At 43.3% G+C, this 20,773-nt stretch overlaps 1 pseudogene; it reads right to left on the reverse strand.

Annotated features, from left to right (window-relative positions):
* The window catches only part of LOC109870738 (low-density lipoprotein receptor-related protein 1B-like), a 332,082-nt pseudogene that overhangs the window by 128,129 nt on the left and 183,180 nt on the right, over positions 1-20,773 (reverse strand).

Here is a 20,773-nt window from a genome sequence, read left to right on the forward strand (position 1 = left end):
GATCAGTGAGATACACCTGCTGGAGCGCGTGCTACGGATGGGTGTTGCCATCGTGACCAGTGAACTGAGATAAGGCGGAGCTTTACCTAGCATGAACTTGTAGATGACCTGTAGCCAGTGGGTCTAGCGACGAACATGTAGCGAGGGCCAGCCGACTAGAGCATACAAGTCGCAGTGGTGGGTGGTATAAGGTGCTTTAGTGACAAAACGGATGGCACTGTGATAAACTGCATCCAGTTTGCTGAGTAGAGTGTTGGAAGCAATTTTGTAGATGACGTCGCCGAAGTCGAGGATCGGTAGGATAGTCAGTTTTACTAGGGTAAGCTTGGCGGCGTGAGTGAAGGAGGCTTCGTTGCGGAATAGAAAGCCGACTCTTGATTTGATTTTCGATTGGAGATGTTTGATATGAGTCTGGCAGGAGAGTTTACAGTCTAGCCAGACACCTAGGTACTTATAGATGTCCACATATTCAAGGTCGGAACCATCCAGGGTGGTGATGCTGGTCAGGCGTGCGGGTGCAGGCAGCGAACGGTTGAAAATAATGCATTTGGTTTTACTAGCGTTTAAGAGCAGTTGGAGGCCACGGAAGGAGTGTTGTATGGCATTGAAGCTCGTTTGGAGGTTAGATAGCACAGTGTCCATGGACGGGCCGGAAGTATATAGAATGGTGTCGTCTGCGTAGAGGTGGATCAGGGAATCGCCCGCAGCAAGAGCAACATCATTGATATATACAGAGAAAAGAGTCGGCCCGAGGATTGAACCCTGTGGCACCCCCATAGAGACTGCCAGAGGACCGGACAGCATGCCCTCCGATTTGACACACTGAACTCTGTCTGCAAAGTAATTGGTGAACCAGGCAAGACAGTCATCCGAAAAACCGAGGCTACTGAGTCTGCCGATAAGAATATGGTGATTGACAGAGTCGAAAGCCTTGGCAAGGTCGATGAAGACGGCTGCACAGTACTGTCTTTTATCGATGGCGGTTATGATATCGTTCTGTGAGCTATAGCTCTGTGAGCTATAGAGGGTGGTGCGGACAGCCCAGTATATCACTGGGGGCGAGCTCCCTGCCATCCAGGACATCTTCATCAGGCGGTGTGGTAGGAAAGCTTGAGTTAACATTGTATCTTTATTTACCTTTTATTTTTGAACTGTCTCTATGCACACACACATAATATGCATTCATTTATATTGACGACACATACACACACCTAATATCATATCTAACTTTAAGCACCAGCTGTCAGAGCAGCTCACAGATCACTGCACCTGTACATAGCCCATCTGTAAATAGCCCATCCAACTACCTCATCCACATACTGTTTTTTTTTCTTCTCCTTTGCACCCCAGTATCTCTACTTGCACACTCATCTTCTGCACATCTATCACTCCAGTGTTTAATTGCTATATTGTAATTATTTCGTCACTAGGGCCTATTTATTGCCTTATCTCCCTTACCCTAACTCATTTGCACACACTGAATATACATTTTCTATTTTATTATTGACTGTATGTTTGTTTATTCCATGTGAAACTCTGTGTTGTTGTTTGTGTTGCGCTGCTTTGCTTTATCTTGGTGTCACAACTTCTGCCGAAGTCGATGCCTCTCCTTGTTCGGGCGGTGTTCGGTGGTCGACGTCGCCGGTGTTCTAGCCCCTGCCGATCCATTTTTCATTTTCCATTTGTTTTGTCTCGTTTTCCCACACACCTGGTTCTCATTTTGCTCATTATGTGTTGTGCATTTAACCCTCTCTTTCCCCCATGTCTTTGTGTGGTATTGTTTATCTGTTTTCATGTATGCTCTAGTTAGGCTGGTTGCGCTGGGTTATGTTCAACCCGTATTTGTATTGCGTGTTCTTTTGTGCCATGGGCTTTTAGTCCGCCAAATAATAGGCTCCAGTTTGTTACCAAATATCTGCTCTCCTGCACCTGACTTCCTACAGCCCTTCACGCATACCTTGACACTTGGCCAGGTCGCAGTTGTAAATGAGAACTTGTTCTCAACTGTCCTACCTGGTTAAATAAAGATGAAATACAAATGTATTTATATTTTAAATATGCACATTAATTTATACTGACTTGACACACAATCAAACCCACTCACATACAAGCTGCTGCTACTCTGTTTATCTTATATCCTTTTGCCTACTCACCTTACCCCTATATATGTCTACCTCCATAACTCCAGTATTCCTGCACATTGTAAATAGTATTGGAACTGACCATGTATATAGTATGCTTACTTACTTATTGTGTTCTTCTGATTGCTCATGTTTTTTTTTTCTAGTATTACATTGTTTTTGATTATTGCATTGTTGGGTTTTGAGTTTGCAAGAAAGTCATTTCACTGTACTTGTGCATGTGACATTAAAACGTTAAACTTTTCTAAATGACAGAAAATAGAAAAGGCTGGCATAATTTATTTTAACAATGGCACTTTATCATAAAGAAAATAATAAAGCAAGCATGAAATACCTCAAGATAACTGGTTTGACAAAAGGTTTAAGGGACTTGCCCTTGATAATGACATTGAGATATGCTAGTACATTTACATAAAGAGATGGTGCACCTAATCATGTAAAAATACTCCCCTGAGGATCTCCCCACTGAGACCTCTTAGATTAAGGGTTAGAGGATCGGACTTTGCAGTCCACTCTGTGTGCATTTAAGGAAATAATAAATTACCTGTCAGACCAGTAGATGTAAGCTCCAAACACTGCCACGGAGAACAGGTCTACGTTGGCCACTGACAGTACAATCTCCCTGCTCTCACCCGTCTCAAGGTTGATCCTCTCTATCTTGTCAGTGCGGGCATCACACCAGTATAATCTATTTTCCTGCAGAGTTGTGGGGGTACATTGGGTACATTTTATCCAAACAAAGAAATATGAGGATAGGATGCTGTTATAAAACTGCTTTAGGATGGGGTGGATGGATAAGAGCAAATAGGACATAGGTGGATCAGGAGGAAGCCCTGTACTGTACCTCATAGTCTATGGAGATCCCGTTGGGCCAGGCGATGCCAGTGTTGACCAGGGTGACCTGATCAGACCCATCTAGACGGGCTCTCCCTATGCAGGGGCTCTGGCCCCACTCTGTCCAGAACAGATACCTACCAGAGAGAGGGAGGGGAGAGAGGGAGGAGGAGAGAGAGAGAGATTGTAAATACAACCCATATTTATGTTTATTTATTTCCCCTTTTGTACTTTAACTATTTGCACATTGTTACAACACTGTATATAGCCATAATATGACATGTGTCTCTATTCATTTGAAACCTTTGTGAGTGTAATGTTTACTGTACAGTTTTTATAGTTTATTTCCCTTTTGTTTATTATCTATTTCACTTGCTTTGCTAATGTAAACATATGTTTCCCATGCCAATAAAGCACTCTGAATTGCATTCAATTGAGAGAGAGCGGGGGCAGGGGGCAAAGTGGTAAACAGCAATATTATTGACATCTAACTGCTTGGACAACATTAACAGATCTGAAAGGATACACAACATGTCTGATCTAATGTGATAAGGAGGTTATCAGAGGCTATGCAACTGAAATAATAAAGTATTACAATGTAGTTAACCTCAAAACCTCCTTCTATTTGGGTCTAGAGAGGATACTTTGGTGTTACAGCCCTCTGTTTTCAGAAAATGGTTGAAATGTGAGCCTGTCAAGCGCCTCCAGCTGATCTTTCACGCAGTGTCAACAGTCGATCTCGGACCTTTAGTAGCAAACTGAAACGAATCATACTGTGACTGCACACAACACCTACAACTGCTAAACAACTTCACATAGGTCAGGCATGACAAAAAACATCACTGCAGGAGCTAGGAGCACATCTAAGCGTGTTTCTACTGGTCTGAGCATGTTTCTACTGGTCTGAGCATGTTTCTACTGGTCTGAGCATGTTTCTACTGGTCTGAGCATGTTTCTACTGGTCTGAGCGGGGGGGGGGGGGGGGATTTCCTCCAAGGATTTATTTTTTATTATTTATAAATAAATACAGTACCAGTCAAAAGTTTGGACACACCTACTCATTCAAGATGTTTTATATGTAGAATAACAGTGAAGACATCAAACCTATTAAATAACACATATGGAATCATGAACCAAAAAAGTGTTAAACAATCAAAACATATTTAATATTTGAAATTCTACAAGAAGCCACGCTTTGCCTTGATGACAGCTTTGCACACTCTTGGCATTCTCTCAACTAGCTTCATGAGGTCGTCACCTGGCTTCACAAAGTTTTGTATTTCTATTTATTATGTATCCCCATTAGCTGCTTGCAAGGTAGCAGATACTATTCCTGGGGTCAAATAAAATTACGCAGTTTATACAATTTTAAAAACCTAAAAATACATCTACAGATTCCACAAAACACGGTGTGCCCTCAGGCCCCTACTCCACCACTACCACATACAGTGGGGGGGGGAACAAGTATTTGAGACACTGCCGATTTTGCAGGTTTTCCTACTTGCAAATCATGTAGAGGTCTGTCATTTTTATCATAGGTACACTTCAACTGTGAGAGACGAAATCTAAAACAAATATCCAGAAAATCACATTGTATGATTTTTAAGTAATTAATTTGCATTTTATTGCATTACATAAGTATTTGATACATCAGAAAAGCAGAACTTAATATTTGGTAAAGAAACCTTTGTTTGCAATTACAGAGATCATACATTTCCTGTAGGACTTGACCAGGTTTGCACACACTGCAGCAGAGATTTTGGCCCACTCCTCCATATAGACCTTCTCCAGATCCTTCAGGTTTCAGGGCTGTCGCTGGGCAATACGGACTTTCAGCTCCCTACAAAGACTTTCTATTGGGTTCAAGTCTGGAGACTGGCTAGGCCACTCCAGGACCTTGAGATGCTTCTTACGGAGCCACTCCTTAGTTACCTTGTCTGTGTGTTTCGGGTCGTTGTCATGCTGGAAGACCCAGCCACGACCCATCTGCAATGCTCTTACTGAAGGAAGGAGGTTGTTGGCCAAGATCTCATGATACATGGCCCCATCCATACTCCCCTCAATACGGTGCAGTCGTCTGGTCCCCTTCGCAGAAAAGCATCCCCAAAGAATGATGTTTCCACCTCCATGCTTCACGGTTGGGATGGTGTTCTTGGGGTTGTACTCATCCTTCTTCTTTCTCCAAACACGGCGAGTGGAGATAGGACCAAAAATCTCAATTTTTGTCTCATCAGACCACATGTCCTTCTCCCATTTCTCCTCTGGATCATCCAGATGGTCATTGGCAAACTTCAGATGGGCCTGGACATGCGCTGGCTTGAGTAGGGGGACCTTGCGTGCCCTGCAGGATTTTAATCCATGACGGTGTAGTGTGTTACTAATGGTTTTCTTTGAGACTGTGGTCCCAGCTCTCTTCGGGTCATTGACCAGGTCCTGCTGTGTAGTTCTTGGCTGATCCTTCCTCATGATCATTGATGCCCCACGAGGTGAGATCTTGCATGGAGCCCCAGACCGAGGGTGATTGACCGTCATCTTGAACTTCTTCCATTTTCTAATTATTGCACCAACAGTTGTTGCCTTCTCACCAAGCTGCTTGCCTATTGTCCTGTAGACCATCCCAGCCTTGTGCAGGTCTACAATTATTTCCCTGATGTCCTTAAACAGCTCTCTGGTCTTGGCCATTGTGGAGAGGTTGGAGTCTGTTTGATTGAGTGTGTGGACAGATGTCTTTTATACAGGTAACGAGTTCAAACAGGTGCAGTTAATACAGGTAATGAGTAGAGAACAGGAGGTTTCTTAAAGAAAAACTAACAGGTCTGTGAGAGACGGAAGTGTACCTATGATAAAAATGACAGTCCTCTACATGCTTTGTAAGTAGGAAAACCTGCAAAATCGGCAGTGTATCAAATACTTGTTCTCCCCACTGTATCTACAGCACAAATTCCATGTGTACATGTGTATAGTGCTTATGTTATCGTGTGTGTGTGTGTAATCCATGTGTCTGTGCCTATGTTTTTGTTGCTTCACAGTCCGTGCTGTTCCATAAGGTGTATTTTTTATTTGTTTTTGAATTAAATCAACTTTTACTGCTTGGTTCAGTTACTTGATGTGGAATAGAGTTCTGTGTAGTCATGGCTCTATGTAGCACTGTGCGCCTCCCATAGTCTGTTCTGGAATTGGGGACTGTGAAGAGACCTCTTGAGGCATGTCTTGTGGGGTATGCATGGGTGTCCGAGCTGTGGGCCAGTAGTTCAAACAGACAGCTCGATGCACTCAACATGTCAATACCTCTCATAAATACAAGTAGTGTTGAAGTCAATCTCTCTTCTTTCTACTTTGAGTCAGAAGAGATTGACATGCATATTACTAATATTAGTGCTCTGTGTACATCCAAGGGCCGGCCGTGCTGCCCTGTTCTGAGCCAGTTGCAATTTTCCCAAGTCCCTTTTTGTGGCACCTGACCACACGACTGAACAGTAGTCCAGGTGCGACAAAACTAGGGCCTGCAGGACCTGTCTTGTTGATAGCGCTGTTAAGGTAGAGCAGCGCTTTATTATGGACATACTTCTCCCCATCTTAGCTACTGTTGTATCAATATGTTTTGACCATGACAGTTTACAATCCAGGGTTACTCCAAGCAGTTTAGTTACCTCAACTTGCTCAAGTTCCAGATTATTTATTACAATATTTAGTTGAGATGTAGGGTTTAGTGAATGATTTGTCCCAAATACAATGCTTTTAGTTTCAGAAATATTTTAGACTAACTTATTCCTTTCCACCCAGGTGTATAAAATCGAGCACACAGCCATGCAATCTCCATAGACAAACATTGACAGTAGAATGGCCTTACTGAAGAGCTCAGTGACTTTCAACGTGGCGCAGTCCTAAGATGCCACCTTTCCAGCAAGTCAGTTTGTCAAATGTATGCCCTGCTAGAGCTTCCCAGGTCAACTGTAAGTACTGTTATTGTGAAGTGGAAACCTCTAGTAGTAACAACAGCCGCAAAGTGGTAGGCCAAGCAAGCTCACAGAATGGGACCGCTGAGTGCTGAATTGCTTAGAACGTAAAAATCGTCTGTCCACAGTTACAACACTCACCATCTGTTTCCGAAATCTTAACTTTACAGCATACAATGACATTCTAGACAATTCTGTACTTCCAACCATCATTTGCCTTCCCGCCTTTGGGACAACAACTTCCATTATATACAGATTTCTGCTTTCCATAAAGCCTACCAGCCATACAAACAGCCTTACCTCCAGCTCCCAGGCGTCCGCAAGGTCTTAAAGTCAGAAGAATAATAGCACTAAACTACATTAGCCTTTTAATTGGGATTGGAATGATTTTAGTAGCCTATTTTAAATTGTTGGTGTTGAGCTACGGTATGCATACCCAATTAATGCCCCTGGCACAAGTACAAACATGCATTCAAGCACGTACACACACAGACAAACAAACAGACATACCCTTTCTGTGGATGAACAGCGATGGCTCTAGGTTGGTCGAGTCCCTCTGAGATGACTACACAACGGTAGGTACCACTAAGACGAGCAACCTCTATGAGGTTGAAACCATGGTCTGTCCAGTAAAGGTTACCTGTGGGAGGAAGACAAATATACTGTTATTAGAGTACAAAGAACATTGTTACTCTTACTCATCAGAAACTAAGGAGATAATCACAACACAAACGTGTAATTTTAAAGCACAGTTCAGTAGACTTGCATCATTTATCCCAATGGCTTTTCTTTCAATTTGATTTGAATATTTTATATGTATACCTTTATTTATATAGGTTAGTCTCATGAGATAAAATCTTGGGGGGGTTATCCACATAGTAAGAACCCATTTTTTAAAACATTTTACAGAAGACAATACTGACCAGCAATCCAGTCCACTGCGATGCCCTCTACCCTGCTGATTCCCGTAGTAATGATGTCCTCCCTCCAGGTCTGATCCCTCTTGGCTCTGGAGATTGTGTTCAGGCCCATGTCTGTCCAGTACACTGTGTCATTACCTGTGGATTGGCAGGAAACATTGGAGTTCCTTGAGGTCTGTCGTGGTGTCAGCTTGAGGGGGGATGTACTTGGCTGTGACAATAACCAACAATAATTATCTTGGGAGATAATACGGACTGCATTTGATTGTGAGGAATTCTAGGTCAGCTGAACAAAAGGACTTGAGTTCCTGGATGTTGTTACAATTACACCATGAGTCGTTAATCCTGAAACATACACCCCCGCCCTTCTTCCCGGAGAGATGTTAATTCCTGTCGGCGCGACGCACAAAGAATCCTGGTGGCTGTCCCGACAGCATGTCCCCAGAGAGCCATGTTTCCGTGAAACAGAGTATGTTACAATCCCGGATGTCTCTCTGGAAACCAAACCTTGCCCTAATTTCATCTAAATAATGCTCTGCTCTGAATAATAAATTCAGTGTTTCACTCTCCTAGCATTGAGCGCACACTGCACTATTGACACTGGGTGCATTTATAAATTCACTCTAGCTATTTACTCTGATTTCAGAGTACTCTTGTCTGAGTGTGCAAGAGCACAGAATAACAGGAATTTAGGAATACGACTGGTGTCAGTAAACGTTGCCCAAAAAAACATAATTAAGTTGTTGCTGGCAGCACAGTTACCGTCTCAATGCTCTAGATAACGTTAGAACAGCCTAAAGAGCTCTGCTAGGGTGAGTAAAATGATCAGAGTGAGGTGTTCTCTCATTTATGTCTGTAAGTAGCTAAACACCTGACATCTGTCATATTCAGCAGGTGTTGCATGTTTGTAAATTCATCCGTTATTCTGCGCTCTGGCACACTCAGGCGAGGGTGCTCTGAAGTCAGAGTAGATCGCCAGAGAGAATTTACGAATGCAAGAGATATGCTAAGTGGATAACAGTCATTCAAGTTCAGTTTAGCTAGCTAGCTAGCAAAGCAATTAACTTTTATTGGTAACTAACCAAATGACACCTGGATCTCTAGCTGTAGACACTTTAAAATGATATGATTGGAAGAAGTCTGTCTCTCACCCACTCCTCCAATGACATGACATCCTCCCAGCAGCTAAATAGCTAGCTACATAAATAGATACGCTAGCCTATTAGCCACATTATGATTGACTTGTGATCATTGCCCTTGATAGTTTGATTATATTGACATTCCCAGCCTTAGTTATGTTCGTCCATTTTTGTCCAAAACTTTAAGTCATTGAAACAGAAACTCATTGAAACGGAAATTCATGGAGGCAGGAAACAACATATCAAGCCAGTTGTGATTTACAACCTGATAGCAATATTTTTTGGACTGGTGAATGATATGAATCATGCATTGAACTGCATCCATTTATTCTGCCAACAATGCCTTAATGTACATCATGGGATATTTAGTCAAATATAACATATTTTTAAAACATCTAACGAAGTTGGTTTTGTAGCATAAACTGGGAATTTTGTATTTTTGACTGTTACACTGCATGACCAAAAGTATGTGGAAACCTGCTCGTCAAACATGTGTGGCCCCCCACTTCACAACAAAGCCGTTGTTGCTCTAAGAAGTTTACACTTCACAATAACAGCACACAGTTGACCGGGGCAGCTCTAGCAGTGCAGAAATTTGACAAACTGACTTGTTGATGGAGCCAAGTTGATAATCACTGAGCACTTCAGTAAGGCCATTCTACTACCAATGCTTTTCGCTGGAGATTGCATGGCTGTGTACTAGGTTTTATACACCTGTAAGCTACGGGTTTGGCTGAAGTAGCCAAATCCAATCATTTGAAGTGGTGTCCGCATACTTTTGTATATATAGTGTATTATGATTGCCTGTTTGTTTCATATTTGCAAAGTAGTTAAAATGCTGTCAGTTCCACTTTAAGTAGTACTTTAAAGTATTTTAACTTAAGTACTTTACACGACCGCTTATTTCTTTGTTGACATGCAATACCGGGAAATGAAAAGGCTATTGTATACCAGGTTTTATTGGAAAATAAATTGCATATGCAAAACATAGTATCTAAATGGCTAACTCTATTTCATATCTGACAGGATGAAATTGCCATTCCTTTCCAAGTCCAGCCTTAAAGCCTTAAGTACATTTCGGTATTTGCCTGTCTGTACAGTGGGCCCAGGTTGTCGGGAGGATAGGCAGAATCATATGTTGATTTGCCCCTTCCTGTTTACACAGAATTCACACTCTGTTATTAACACATATCTTACATGTGACATATTCCAGCTGGAAGGCTTTCATATTTTTTTTGCACCAAAGACCTATCTCATAATGACATGAAAATAGTATGCATGAGAGCTATCCACTGCTGCTGGCTGACTGAGTTTAGCTAGATGTTTTCATGTTCACCTGTATAACAGGTGCATAACAGATATCCCTATAGGGGTGTGGGGGCTGTGCTTTGGCAAAGTGGTTGGGGTTATATCCTGCCTGTTTGGCCATGTCTGGGGCTATCATCGGTTGGGGCCACAGTGTCTCCTGACCCCTCCTGTCTTAGCCTACAGTATTTATGCTGCAGTAGTTTATGTGTCGGGGGGCTAGGTTCTGTTATATCTGGAGTACTTCTCCTGTCTTATCCGGTGTCCTGTGTGAATTTAAGTATGCTCTCTCTAATTCTCTCTTTCTTTCTCACTCTCGGAGGACCTGAGCCCTAGGACAATGCCTCAGGACTACCTGGCATGATGACTCCTTGCTGTCCCCAGTCCACCTGGCAGTGCTGCTGCTCCAGTTTCAACTGTTCTGCCTGCGGCTATGGAACCCTGACCTGTTCCCCGGACGTGCTACCTGTCCCAGACCTGCTGTTTTCAACTCCCTAGAGACAGCAGGAGCGGTAGAGATACTCTTAATGATCGGCTATGAAAAGCCAACTGACATTTACTCCTGAGGTGCTGACTTTTTGCACCCTCGACAACAACTGTGATTATTATTATTTGACCATGCTGGTCATTTATGAACATTTGAACATCTTGGCCATGTTCTGTTATAATCTCCACCCGGCACAGCCAGAAGAGGATTGGCCACCCCTCATAGCCTGGTTCCTCTCTAGGTTAATTCCTTTTTTTGGCCTTTCTAGGGTATTTTTCCTAGCCACCGTGCTTCTACACCTACATTGCTTGCTGTTTGGGGTTTTAGGCTGGGTTTCTGTACAGCACTTTGAGCTTTCAGCTGATGCATGAAGGGATATATGAATACATTTGATTTGATTTGATTTAACAGCAACAAAGGGGAGGGCAACCAAGACCTTATAGATACCCAGCCTGCTAGCTGCTAATTTTAGCTCCGGGTTTAATCTTTAATCTTTTTTATTGTTGCTTTAGACTAGTTTCCTATTCTTCTCTTTGGGTAGTGTAGTAAGTCCTGCCTTACAAGTGTACAGTATGTTGTGCCATACCTTCATCCTAATCTATCAAATGTGGTCAGGTGACAACTCTCCTCTCCACCCTTATCTCCAATTCATGGGATATATTTGTAAACAAAGGATTTCTGTAACACTTACAGTGTGTGTTAGATAAACCTTCTCTTTCCTGATATGCCTATATGGCTGTTTGTTATCATTTGGCCTCGTGGCTCAACTAGCCCTTAGTTTATTCATAGCATTCGGAACTGAAATGAATCCACCATAGTTAGAACATGAATTACGCAAGACAAAACCCCTTTTTATAACAAATGCCAGCATAGGCCATTGGGTTTATGTATTATAATGTCCATGCTACCTTCATTTGATACAATATCTGGGGAATTGCTTTGTGACAGGCCTGGTTCAGGGCATGTGGAGAAATGGTTGGTGTTTCTCATGCTGCGTCTCTAGTAACGTGGACGTATTACTCTTTCATCTCTGCAGAACTCAACAGCACCACTAACCATTATTCAACAGGGTTAGAGAGCATACTACAATACAGCTCTTTCTCTCCTTTCTGTCTCTTTCTCTCTCGCTCTCTCTCTTTCTCCCTCTGCGGAAGACATCATCAAATCAATGAACTGTAGGTTTAACTGTTGACTGAGGAGATGAGTGCAGAAAATGACTGTGTCCTGCTAGTCCTGGGTTCCCACTCTTATTTATTAAGATTTATAAGCCAAAACAGATTTTTGATCAACCCTCCTACTCTGAGATGTCCATCACTGGCCCTGGTGGTGTCTACCTGCATGGAAGTCCACCCCCACAGCGAACAGGGTTCCAGTGATGGGCATCAGAGCCTCCATGTTGTCATTGAGGTCCAAGGCAATCCCTCTGATCCCCTCATGGATGGAGTACATCAGCAATGACTCAATGCCTACAGGGTACAACAGGGATTACTTAACTGTTAGTCTCTTGTGACAGATTAACATACTGTAAGTCAATATGCAGAGAGTACATTTACCCCAGTGAAATGTAGTATGTTTTGTATGATTACGGAGGTGTCTATAGCGCTAACAGTCAATTCATTTCACAGACCTTGTGGTAACTTCGATGCTAGGGTGTCTGAACTGCTCAATGCCCCCCCCCCCGAATAGTGCTCTGGATAAAGGTAGTACACTATGTATGGAATAGGGTGCTATTTGCGAATCAGACTTGTTGTCTTACCCTCACAGGACATTCGGTCGGTGCGCAGGTTGTAGCCCACAGTACAGGAGCAGCTACGGGTGTTCTCTGATGTGGGGAAGCAGAGCTGGGAGCAGCCTCCATTGTTCACCTGACACGGGTTCCTTCCTGGAAAGGACATGGTGAATAGTATATTAGTAAGGAGATAGGACACCATTATGTTAGCTTCATGGACATCTTTACTAAGCTAACATCTGATATGTTATGCAGAGGGCTATAGGTACTGTAGTACATCGTGGCATCACATTTATGAATGTCAGCAGATGGGATTGAAAAGTGAAAAGTGCATAAATAAAAGTGTGCGTGCCTGTGTGTGTGTGTGTGTGTGTGTGAGTTCCTCACCTCTCTGTCCCTCCCTGTCATAGACCTTCATGTACACCACTCCACTGGTCTTATTCCTCAGGACCACAGGAGTCCGTCCGTCTCTTTTGTTCACAGTCCCCAGTTGGGCTGAATCATCATCTGCCCACCACAATTTGTTACCTGAAACAAGGAAATGTCCTTAAACACCACATTATCTACCAACTTTAACCCTCTGAAGAGATTTTTTGTTATGTACCTTTATTTATCCCAAAATTCCCATTGTGTTACATTCATTTAAAGATGGATTAGACCAAGGTGCTGCGTGGTAGGCGTACATTTTCCTTTTATTAAATGACACCGGGTAAAATAAAATAAAATACACAACCGAACGCAAAGATCTGTAGGGCTAAACAGCAACTATGCAAAAACAAGATCCCACAACCTCCTGTCACCAAGATGGCATAGCAGTCAGAAGTCCTTTGTCCTCGTCTTGTCGTGTCCCGTATATATATATATTTACAACTTTCCTCGCATACCTTTTTATATTTATCTTTTCTTTTCCATAAACTCAACTTCAAAACACTCTCCTGCAACCAGCCTCACCAATTTATAAAAAAAGAAAGTATTATTTACCTCAAATCTGTAATCCTCCATAGAAGCTAACCAGAAGCTAGCCAGAAGCTAACCAGAAGCTAGCCAGAAGCTTCTTTACTGGCTAATCGTTAGTATTCAGCTAACCACGGTTTGTGGTCATCAGCTATCCTTTAGCTCGAAAATCTATCACCAGTTTTGTACGGCGTGGCTCGGTCCGGACCATACCGGACCTATTTTTCTCTCCATGTCCTCGGATTTCAACCGCAAGCTCTGGACATTTATACCTGGATCTCGAAGCTAGCTAGCTGCTATCCGTGTGACTATCGGCTTACGTTGATCCCGGAGCAAACATCAATTATTCCGGAGCTAGCCAGCTGAAGAGTTCCATCAGCCACTCCTGGGCTACAATCACCTATCCGGACCCGTTATACTGCCAATGCGGAGCCCCACCGGGGGATTTATCCAGCTGGCTCCTCCGTCGCAACGTTATCTGAACGCCCATCTGCGGCCCACTAATCGTTAGTTGTCTTATCGTCTGCTATCTGAATAGATCTATCGGACAATTTTTTTTAGGGCCTCTATAACTATATATAAGTTGGTTAGGATGATATCTATGAGGGTGCCCGTGTTTACGAATTGGATTGATCCCCTCTACCACACAGAACCCCACTAATCCTACCAGGTACCTCCCCAAAGCCGTAAACACGGGCACCCTCATAGATATCATCCTAACCAACTTACCCTCTAAATACACCTCTGCTGTCTTCAACCAAGATCTCAGCGATCACTGCCTCATTGCCTGCATCCGTAATGGGTCAGCGGTCAAACAACCCCCACTCATCACTGTCAAACGCTCCCTGAAACACTTCAGCGAGCAAGACTTTCTAATCGACCTGGCCGGGGTATCCTGGAAGGATATTGATCCCATCCCGTCAGTAGAGAATGCCTGGTTATTCTTTAAAAATGCCTACCTAACCATCTTAAATAAGCATGCCCCATTCAAGAAATTTAGAACCAGGAACAGATATAGCCCTTGATTCTCCCCAGACATGACTGCCCTTAAAACTTGTTGGGGATAGGGGGCAGTATTTTCACTTTGGATGAATTGTGCCCATAGTGAACTGCATCAAACTCTGTCCTAGATTGCTAATATATGCATATTATTATTACAATTGGATAGAAAACACTCTGAAGTTTCTAAAACTGTTTGAATTATGTCTGTGAGTATAACAGAACTCATAGGGCAGGCAATCTTCCAAACAAGTTTTGAAATTCTGAAAGTTGGGGCAACTTTTAAGTCATCGCCCCCTCCATTCCCAACAAGATATGGATCTGCAAGCACTTCCTACGCCTTCCACTAGATGTCCTCATTCAGTAGAAAGTGTAATGGAGCATTTGCTGTGAACTTCAACCTAATGGGAGGGAAAATAGTCAGTGTCGCAACAGAATGCCATTTTGCTGTGGCACATTTCTCTGTGGGTGCTACGGCTGTTCCAATCGGCCCCAGATGAAAACGTATGATCCGGTTGGAACGTTATTGGATATATATGATAATAACATCCTGAAGATTGATTCTCTACTTAGTTTGACCAGTTTATTCGACCTGGAATATATCTTTTGGAAGTTTTCGTGCAGCAGTCAGCTTTTGGGCACGTGAGCTGAAAGTGATAGCAAATGCAGCTACTTGGACACTAGTATTGGACATTATGGAACAAAACAACGATTTATTGTGGAACTAGGACTCTTTGCACTACATTCTGATGAAAGATCATCAAAGGTAAGGGAATATTTGTGTTGTAATTTCGTATTTCTGTTGACTCCAACATGGCGGTTACGTCTGAGTGCCGTCTCAGATTATTCACTTTGGATGAACACAGAAACAGACAAACTAGACACACAACATAGAATGCCCACTCAGATCACACAATGACCAAACAAAACATAGAACATACAAAGCAAACTATGGTCAGGGTGTGACAATGACTGTCATCTGATGAAGATTTTCAAGAGGTTAGTGATTCATTTTATTTCTAATCCTGCTTTTGTGATTTTATCTTTGGCTGGAAAAAATGGCTGTGTTTTTTCTTTGGTTTTCAGCTGAATGGGGGGGGGGGGGGGGGGGGGTGGAGTTCCCTTGGGGGAACGCCTTGCCCCAACAGGTTTTAACCAACACAAAAACATCCTATGGCATTCCCCCAGCTGCCCTGCACTGAAGATAGGAAACACTGTCACCACTGATAAATCCACTATAATTGAGATTTTCAATAAGCATTTTTCTACGGCTGGCCATGCTTTCCACCTGGCTACCCCTACCCCCGGTCAACAGCACTGCACCCCCCACAGCAACTTGCCCAAGCCTTCCCCATTTCTCCTTCTCCCAAATCCAGTCAGCTGATGTTCTGAAAGAGCTGCAAAATCTGGACACCTACAAATCAGCCGGGCTAGACAATCTTGACCCTTTCTTTCTAAAATGATCTGCCGAAATTGTTGCCACCCTTATTATTAGCCTGTTCAACCTCTCTTTCAACCTCTCTTTTTTGCGGTCATCCCCCTCTTCAAAGGGGGGGGACACTCTTGACCCAAACTGTTACAGACCTAAATCTATCCTACCCTGCCTTTCTAAGGTCTTCGAAAGCCAAGTCAACAAACAGATTACCGACCATTTTGAATCTCACCATACCCTCTCTGCTATGCAATCTGGTTTCAGAGCTGGTCATGGGTGCACCTCAGCCACGCTCAAGGTCCTAAACGATATCTTAACCGCCATCGATAAGAAACATTACTGTGCAGCCGTATTCATTGATCTGGCCAAGGCTTTTGACTATGTCAATCACCACATCCTCATCGGCAGACTCAACAGCTTTGGTTTCTCAAATGATTGCCTCGCCTGGTTCACCAACTACTTCTCTGATAAAGTTCAGTGTGTCAAATCGGAGGGTCTGTTGTTCGGACCTCTGGCAGTTTCTATGGGGGTGCCACAGGGTTCAATTCTTGGACCGACTCTCTTCTCTGTATACATCAATGATGTCGCTCTTGCTGCTGGTGAGTCTCTGATCCACCTCTATGCAGACGACACCATTCTGTATACTTCTGGCCCTTCTTTGGACAACGTGTTAACAACCCTCCAGGCAAGCGTCAATGCCATACAACTCTCCTTCTGTGGCCTCCAATTGCTCTTAAATACAAGTAAAATTACATGCATGCTCTTCAACCGATCTCTGCCTATACCTGCCCGCCTGTCCAACATCACTACTCTGGACGGCTCTGACTGAATACGTGGACAACTACAAATACCTAGCTGTCTGGTTAGACTGTAAACTCTCCTTCCATACCCACATCAAACATCTCCAATCCAAAGTTACATCTAGAATTGGCTTCCTATTTCACAACAAAGCATCCTTCACTCATGCTGCCAAACATACCCTTGTAAAACTGACCATCCTACCAATCCTCGACTTCGGCGATTTACAAAACAGCCTCCAATAGTCTACTCAACAAATTGGATGCAGTCTATCACAGTGCCATCCATTTTGTCACCAAAGCCCCATATACTACCCACCATTGCGACCTGTACGCTCTGTTTGGCCTGCCCTCGCTTCATACTCATCGCCAAACTCACTGGCCCCATATCATCTACAAGACCCTGCTAGGTAAAGTCCCACCTTATCTCAGCTCGCTGGTCACCATAGCATCACCCACCTGTAGCACGCACTCCAGCAGGTATATCTCTCTGGTCACCCCCAAAACCAATTATTTCTTTGGCCGCCTCTCCTTCCAGTTCTCTGCTGCCAATGACTGGAATGAACTACAAAAATCTCTGAAACTGGAAACACTTATCTCCCTCACTAGCTTTAAGCACCAGCTGTCAGAGTAGCTCACAGATGACTGCACCTGTACATAGCCCATCTATAATTTAGCCCAAACAACTACCTCTTTCCCTACTGTATTTATTTTATTTATTTATTTTGCTCCTTTGCAACCCATTATTTTTATTTCTACTTCGCACATTCTTCCACTGCAAATCTAGCATTCCAGTGTTTTACTTGCTATATTGTATTTACTTTGCCACCATGACCATTTTTTGCCTTTACCTCCCTTATCTCACCTCATTTGCTCACATCGTATATAGACTTGTTTATACTATATTATTGACTGTGTTTGTTTTACTCCATGTGTAACTCTGTGTTGTTGTATGTGTCGAACTGCTTTGCTTTATCTTGGCCAGGTCGCAATTGTAAATGAGAACTTGTTCTCAACTTGCCTATCTGGTTAAATAAAGGTGAAATAAGATAAATAAATAAAAACCAAAGGTGGGTAAAATGGCTGCTTAAGTATGATCCCCAATCAGAGTCAACGATAAACAGCTGCCTCTGATTGGGAACCATACTAGGCCAACAAAGAAATAGAAACAGATATGCCCACCCAAGTCACACCCTCACCTAACCAAATAGAGAATAAACAAGGCTCTCTAAGGTCAGGGCGTGACACATTGAGGTCAACTTGACATCTTTTGCAAGGGAGACCTGGTACAGTTGAAGTTGGAAGTTTACATACACTTAGGTTGGAGTCATTAAAACTATTTTTTAACCACTCCACAAATTTCTTCTTAACAAACTATAGTTTTGGCAAGTCGGTCAGGACATCTACTTTGGGCATGAAACAAGTCAGATTAGACAGATTATTTCACTTATAATTCACTGTATCACAAGTCCAGTGGGTCAGAAGTTTACATACACTAAGTTGACTGTGCCTTTAAACAGCTTGGAAAATTCCAGAAAATTATGTCATGGCTTTAGAAGCTTCTGATAGGCTAACTGACATCATTTAGGGTCAATTGGAGGTGTACCTGTGGATGTATTTCAAGGCCTACCTTCAAACTCACTGCCTCTTTGCTTGACATCATGGGAAAATCAAAATAATTCAGCCAAGAAATTGTAGACCTCCACAAGTCTGATTCATCCTTGGGAACCATTTCCAAAAGCTTGAAGGTACCACATTCATCTGTACAAACAATAGTACGCAAGTATAAACATCATGGGACCATGCAGCCGTCATACCGCTCAGGAAGGAGACACGTTCTCTCCTTTATCTCTCTTCGAGATAAACATACTTTTGGTGTGAAAAGTGCAAATCAATCCCAGAACAACCGCAAAGGACCTTGTGAAGATGCTGGAGAAAAAAGGTACAAAAGTATCTATATCTACAGTAAAACGAGTCCTATATCGACATAACCTGTAAGGCCGCTCAGCAAGGAAGAGGCCACTGCTCCAAAACCATCATAAAAAAGCCAGACTACAGTTTGCAACTGCACATGGGGACCAAGATCGTACTTTTTGGAGAAAAGTCCTCTGGTCTGATGAAACAAAAATAGAACCGTTTGGCAATGATGACCATCGTTGTGTTTGGAGGAAAAAGGGGGAGGCTTGCAAGCCGAAGAACACCATCCGTGAAGCACGGGGGTGGCAGCATCATGTTGTAGTGGTGCTTTGTTGCAGGAGGGACTGGTGCACTTCACAAATTAGATGGCATCACGAGGATGCAAAATTATGTGGATATATTGAAGCAACATCTCAAGACATCAGTCAGGAAGTTAAAGTTTGGTTGCAAATGGGTCTTCCAAATGGACAATGACCCCAAGCATACTTCCAAAGTTGTGGCAAAATGGCTTAAGGACAACAAAGTCAAGATATTGGAGTGGTCATCGCAAAGCCCTGACCTCAATCCTATAGAACATTTGTGGGCAGAACTGTAAAAGCGTGTGCGAGCAATGAGGCCTACAAACCTGACTCAGTTACACCAGCTCTGTCAGGAGGAATGGGCCAAAATTCACCCAAATTATTGTGGGAAGCTTGTCGAAGGCTACCTGAAACGTTAGACCCAAGTTAAACAATTTAAAGGCAATGCTACCAAATACTAATTGAGTGTATGTAAACTTCTGACCCACTGGGAATGTGATGAAATAAATCACTCTCCACTATTATTTTGACATTTCACATTCTTAAAATAAAGTGGTGATCCTAACTGACCTAAGCCATGGAATTGTACCTAAGATTAAATGTCAGCAATTGTGAAAAACTGAGTTTAAATTTATTTGTCTAAGGTGCATGTAAATTTCCGACTTCAACTGTATGTAGTGCATGCATAAAACCTGGAATATATGAATTCTGACAATGTAATAGGTTACTGGTGATGCAACATTTAATGTAGTGAAATCCCCAAATAAACCAGTACTCTTATCCTGTGTCTGGGCTACACACAGGTACATGTTTGTTGATTTGTTTGTTTCAGTGGCTCTACTACACTGTTGTAGAATGCAGAGTTAGGGCTGGCACAATTACCATATAACTATGTAACTGACAGTTATGGATAAAGACCATCATGAACATAAAATAACTGTCATAACCGGAAAAAACTAAAAAACTGTAACGGCGTTCTTCGTTTGTAGAAAGAGAGGACCGAAATGCAGCGTGGTGGTTACTCATGATTTTAATGGAAAAAGTGACACATGAAATAACTATACAAAATACAAAACAACAAACGGAACGTGAAACCTAATTACAGCCTATCTGGTGAAACTACACAGAGACAGGAACAATCACCCACGAAATACAAAGTGAAACTCAGGCTACCTAAATACGGTTCCCAATCCGAGACAACGAGAATCACCTGACTCTGATTGAGAACCGCCTCAGGCAGCCAAGCCTATACTAGACACACCCCTAATCAACCACAATCCCAATGCCTACAAAACCCCAATACGAAACACAACAAAATAAACCCATGTCACACCCTGGCCTGACCAAATATATAACGAAAACACAAAATACTATGACCAAGGCGTGACAGAACCCCCCCCCCCCCCAAGGTGCGGACTCCCGGACGCACCTCAAAACCATAGGGAGGGTCCGGGTGGGCGTCTGTCCATGGTGGCGGCTCCGGCTCGGGACGTGGACCCCACTCCATAAATGTCATAGTTCCTCCCCTTCGCGTCCTGGGATAATCCACCCTCGCCGCCGACCATGGCCTAATAGTCCTCACCCAGAACCCCACAGAACTGAGGAGCAGCTCGGGACTGAGGGGCAGCTCGGGACTGAGGGACAGCTCGGGACTGAGGCAGCTCGGGACTGAGGGGCAGCTCGGGACTGAGGGGCAGCTCGGGACTGAGGGGCAGCCCGGAACTGAGGGGCAGCCCGGAACTGAGGGGCAGCCCGGAACTGAGGGGCAGCCCGGAACTGAGGGGCAGCCCAGTACTGAGAGGAAGCCCAGTACTGAGAGATAGCCCAGTACTGAGATGAAGCTCAGGTAGGTAGTAGGCTCCGG

This window comes from Oncorhynchus kisutch, linkage group LG26 (assembly GCF_002021735.2).
Source record: "Oncorhynchus kisutch isolate 150728-3 linkage group LG26, Okis_V2, whole genome shotgun sequence".
NCBI classification, from domain to species: domain Eukaryota; kingdom Metazoa; phylum Chordata; class Actinopteri; order Salmoniformes; family Salmonidae; genus Oncorhynchus; species Oncorhynchus kisutch.